The following is a 5,470-nucleotide window of genomic DNA, read 5'->3' on the forward strand; positions in this document are numbered from 1 at the left end:
ATACATATATATATACACACATATATATATATATATATATGTATATATATATATGTATATATATATATATATATACACATATATATATATATATATATGTATATATATATGTATATATATATATATATATATGTATATATATATATATATGTATATGTATATACGTATATGTATATATGTAAAAAATTATTTTTATAGTCACTTGACCTTTATTTTATTATTCTAATCAACCACCTTTTGTCACTCCTTTTAAAATATTCCCTTTCTTTGAACTAAATTAATTAATTAAAAATAGTAATAATTTTAAGTAAACAAAATTATAAAAAAATAAACTTTAGTTGGAAAAGTTGGTAAATTCAAGTCAAAGTCATTTTTAGTCAAATCGTCGGTCAACCGCGAGTTAGCGGGCATTCCAAGGGCCTAATACCTTCCCGGAATGTATTTTTGAACTTCGAACTCTTTTCAACTGATTTTTTATTTGTTTTAAAATCTTTTGAAAAATAATTGTGAGTTTTCTTGATTTTCACTAAAAAATCAAGTGACAACTCTGTTAACTTGGAAAGTCCATTTTTCTTAAATCATAAGATTAATTGATTTTTCGAAACTTAGTCATTTTTTTATTTATATATATTTTTTGTAAAACAGAAATGGCGACTTCTTTGGGGATTAATTAAGTTCTAACCAAAAGGATTTAACTATTTTGACTAATTGTTATTACTAAAATGCTTATATGTGATCAATTTGTTAAAATTATACACTGACATTGCATTTAATGGCATATTCCATTTTTATATTGTATGGTATATTAAAGGACGGTTTGCGGAACCGCAGCCGGACTTTTTTATACTCAACCATTTTTCGGAATTAGCGGCAATTTATTGGTTCGTCATGCGTTCAATGGTTGTCGCGGGTTCCATCCCAAATTGTCCGTTTGGGTCCCCGGTCTTTTCAAAAGCCACTCCTAGTTAACTAGCGTAGAGCCGAGCCAAAAACCTGAATTTAGGAGCATTCGAACTAAGACGACCCAACGCCCAAGGCATGTGGGGCCCATTAGAAGCCCACCTTGTGTCTACATGGCCCAAATTGCCAAAAATAGACAATCATCCTTACGTGTTAATTGAAGGATGTATATGCGTTTTTAAAACAATTTTATTGTCTATGGAGTGGGGGTTAACTATCTTTGTCTGCTATTTTTGTGGAAATGGATCCGACACACGAGCCTTTGAAAACAAGAATGGTTACCGTCCCCGATCCCTTCCTCAAAGTACGGTGGATATTCATGAATAAAGATGACAAGATGATAGTTCAGTAACACATAGGCTATCTTCCGTCGCTGCTAGAAATGAATGCTTGGCCTGGTTTAATCGGAACGATGGTGAAATTCTGGAATAATGAGAATATGGTCTTTCAATTCGGGGAAATGGAAATGACGCCATCCATTAAAGAAGTCATTATCAGTTACGAAAGTGTCTCCATGTGCAACAAGAGAAAACGGAAACCAGATACAGATCTTTTAAACCCCAAAATATGAGATTTCGCCGAAATCAAAGAAAAATTGTCACTGGTCAAAGCTGAGTGGATGGATAAGCTTCCCGGTCCAAACATTCCCTTCAGAAAGCTGTATTATCGATTTGGACAAGAGCGAGGGCTTACGAGAAATTCAAAGAGGAGTTCGTATCAAAAGAAAAATGGAAGGAGACACGTCCCCTTGCTTTTGCAATATGCTTGCTTGGAACGATGATTTTTCATCAAGGGCCAAAATACACCATTCATCCTACTGTTTGTGGTCATTCATGTCATCTTCTACGGAGTGGACTATAAATGTCAAAGCGGAGAACGCTTCTTTCAAGGGTGTAATCTGATACTATAGTGGTGGATGATGCGACATTTGATCAAGACTCATAACCCGAAAGAAACAGATCCCCTAAAGGGGTCAGATGAGCTACATGGTCATGATTGGTGGTTGCACCACAATCGTTGCAACAATACTGGAGAAGAAAGTTTTTGGTATCCGAGACTTTGAGGGCTAAGAGAGGAAGACGTACAGTGGTCAATAGACAGTCTGGTAGTAACTAAAAATATGGTGGTTCAAACAGAAAAGGTTCCTTACTTGGTATTTGCTGGGTTAAGAGGGACTAGACCATATGCTCCTGGCTAAGTCCTAAGAAAACTAGGAGGGAAACAAGAGTTGCCCCAGATCGCAAATATGAGAAAATTTGCAACTGACCACGAGAACGGATGAGTTGCATTTGCTGAAGACATGCGTAGGATGTGGAAGTCTCGCAGAGTATTGGGTAAGCCCGTACCAAACAGGTTTCGTCCAAAATATTCTAGAGAGTACAAAGAATGGTTGAAAAAGAGTCTCGCTGGAACTATTGAGCCTGGTCCAAACGTTCCTCACATTATTGCAGATGTTGGATCCAAACATCAAATCCGACTTCACCGACTTCAAGAGAAGTTTGATAAGAATTAATTAGAGCATCAACGTCGTCATTCAGAAGATGCCAAAGTCATAGCTCAATTGAAACAGGAGCTACGAAGAGCCAGACAGTGCATGACAGAGTTACATGATAGCATGGAACAACAGATTCAGTCGATGGAGGGGTTCAGACATCAAGAAGGCTCTCGATTGGCGAGAGATCATTTATGGGTGAACAAATATGCTATGTGGGAAGAGTTCAACATCGCCAAAAGGACCAGACTTGGCGGAGAATCAGAGGAGGCTTGAATTTTATTTACCATCCCCTGCGTGGGACTGCTTTATTTGTACTTTGTTTTGTAATTTATTTTCAGAACTATTTCCTTGTTTTATGTTTATCAGACATTTTGATGTTATTAATGAACTATTTTGGGGATAATGAATTGGGTTAAAAAAGCATATACATCCTTCAATTTGTTAGGCCTACCCTTGGAATATAAAAGGGTCACAAACATGTTTAGGACGCGATTTATGTGGTTTAACTGTTTATGTGATATGTTGCTTTGAATGAGGATATCGTTAACCCACTCCTTTCCAAAATTCCCAGAAAATATACACACGAGTCACTATTACAAAATGTCTGACCAAATTTTCCGAGTTTTAAGTTTCTCACTCAAAAGACACATCTCGTACCCAAATCCTAAAACGCTACTCTATCGTCTCAGAAAAGGCAGAATCACAGCTATGGGAAAGGGTAGGAGTATCAAGAGGGAACTTACAGGAGAGAAGTTACAGAGAAAGATAGAACAAATCACGCGGGAAATTCAAGAGATCAGAGAAGAAGGACTCATGGTCGAAGTTGTCGCATCGGTCTACAAAGCCGCGACTGCGGCACAGAATGAGGATTTGGTATCAAAAAAGGAGAATAAGAAAAACATTGAGGCACAGAGAGAGGACTTAAGCAGGAAGTTAGATATGCTTCGGCTAAGGATTTTGGAAATGGAGGCAAGAGAAGCCGAGATAGATTCAGAAACCACAAAAATGCTGGCTAGAAATGTGGCGATTGATGAGGAACTAACGGTAAAAATGGCAGAGTTCATCACCATGAGGGAACAAATGGCCGAATTGAGGGAGAAGAACAAGGTGTTCCACTATAACATGATCACCAAATTTCAGAAAATGCGCAGAAAATACTCTATCCACGAACAAGAGGCTAGTGGTGGTCCAGAAGACACTTACCTTGGAGCAACTGAGGAAGACATTGACAAGGAAATCGTCTATAAGCCTCCATTTCTAGGCCGTTTGAGAGGAGGAGACAAATGGATCACTCTTCTGGCCTACGAGCCGACGCATCGTGTAGGAGCGAAAGTTATGTCTTGTGCTGTTTTGTGTGAACATCTTGGGTGGGAACCTCATGAAGGAATGGCTTCTGTCTTAGGGGAAGAAAACTCTTCAAAGGTATGTGCCTTCCATCTGAACCAGCGAGTGCATACTATAGAAGAATGCGTACATCATAAGGCGAGGATCTGCTGCCAGATTGACATTGGGAACATCTCGCACACGTGGGATAATAACACCGTTCTCACGTATGACCAGTCGGAGCTAATTGAGCACACTCGATTTGTTTGCCATTATTTCACACCGTTCAGAGGGTCAATGTTGCATATCTACATGGATTTGGTTCGGAATGGGGTCTTATCCCCTATCCACGATGATGATAGAGATCTCAATCTCGTTGGAGGAGAAATTTAGAAACCTTGTGCTTACCACGATGCTGTATATCATAGTCTCTCAAGATGTTTTCTCTACGACATAGAATCCCTCATCAACATGGAAAAACTTTGAGTCGAGTTTGTTCCCCGTGGTTGAGACGAAGTAGAGAAGAAGAATGACTGAGATGTAGTCATCGTTTTATCTTTAAAGCTTTGTTAATGTCTCTCAATTTCCATGTAACCGTCCAGAATGAATGAATTAAAATCAGTATTTTATCTTGTACTCGAACTACGTTGGGCCTAAATTCTCCTTGTGAGATACGCAGGCAGCCTTTCAAGTCCCGGCCCCTATCTTTACAAATTTTTATTCTCCCTCTTTCATGCTACAAGGAGATACGAAGACCAGATCAATGGACGTCAATGAGAATCTGAAAGAAGACTTTAGCTCAACGTGATTTAGCCTTTCTGAGATAGTGTCAAACTAAAACAAGCAAACTCTTGCTTGTTAAAAACTTGCTTCCGTCCTTACTCGTGGGTTGAAGATATCCTCAAACAAAGAGACTTGTGTTTTACCTGCACTCTGTGCGATATTATACATTTTGTATTCTGAATCTAAGACAAAACTGTCTTTGAGTTGTTTTCCTTCTCAAATACTTTGAAACTGAACTGTGTCGATTAAGCTGGCAGATCATCCCTATTTTACCAGATCCAAAGGTCCTGCAGATTCCTTCCCAGACTAGATTCAGACAAAGGAAAAGCAGTAATGGGAGACAATAATGAAGAAGTCAGTCTCACAGACGTTGTGGTGGCTCAACCCACTGTAGCGGATCAGAATGAATTAACTATGTCATTAATGCAACAAATTGCGGAAATGAGGGTGGAGATGCAAAGGAGACGGGATCCGCCCCCACAAGGTTTTGCTGCTAACGCTGCTAATGGGAGACCTCCTCTCTACTTCCCTTCTTCAAACATGGATTCAGTTCAGAATCTGTCGTCTACTCCTGCCCAAAACCCCTCTGCCATAGACTTGACTATACAAAACCCTCAGTATGCTTCCACATCCTACCATACTCCGCCACCTCCTCAAAATAACCATTCCCAAATACCACCTCATCCTCAAAATACTCAACATCAAACCGCTCCACCGCTGCATAACCAGAATCAAAGCCAAAACCAAAATGCATTTCACCCCCAAACTCTTCACCACCACCATTTAAATCGAAATACCAATCCTCAGACTTATCCGCAAAACTACCAAACCACCCAGAATGCCCAAATTCCTTCTATAGATCTACCCCTACCTAAAAGAACAACTTTCCAGATTTCCGTCCCGACTAAG

Source organism: Solanum pennellii, chromosome 11, assembly GCF_001406875.1.
Source record: "Solanum pennellii chromosome 11, SPENNV200".
Taxonomy (NCBI): domain Eukaryota; kingdom Viridiplantae; phylum Streptophyta; class Magnoliopsida; order Solanales; family Solanaceae; genus Solanum; species Solanum pennellii.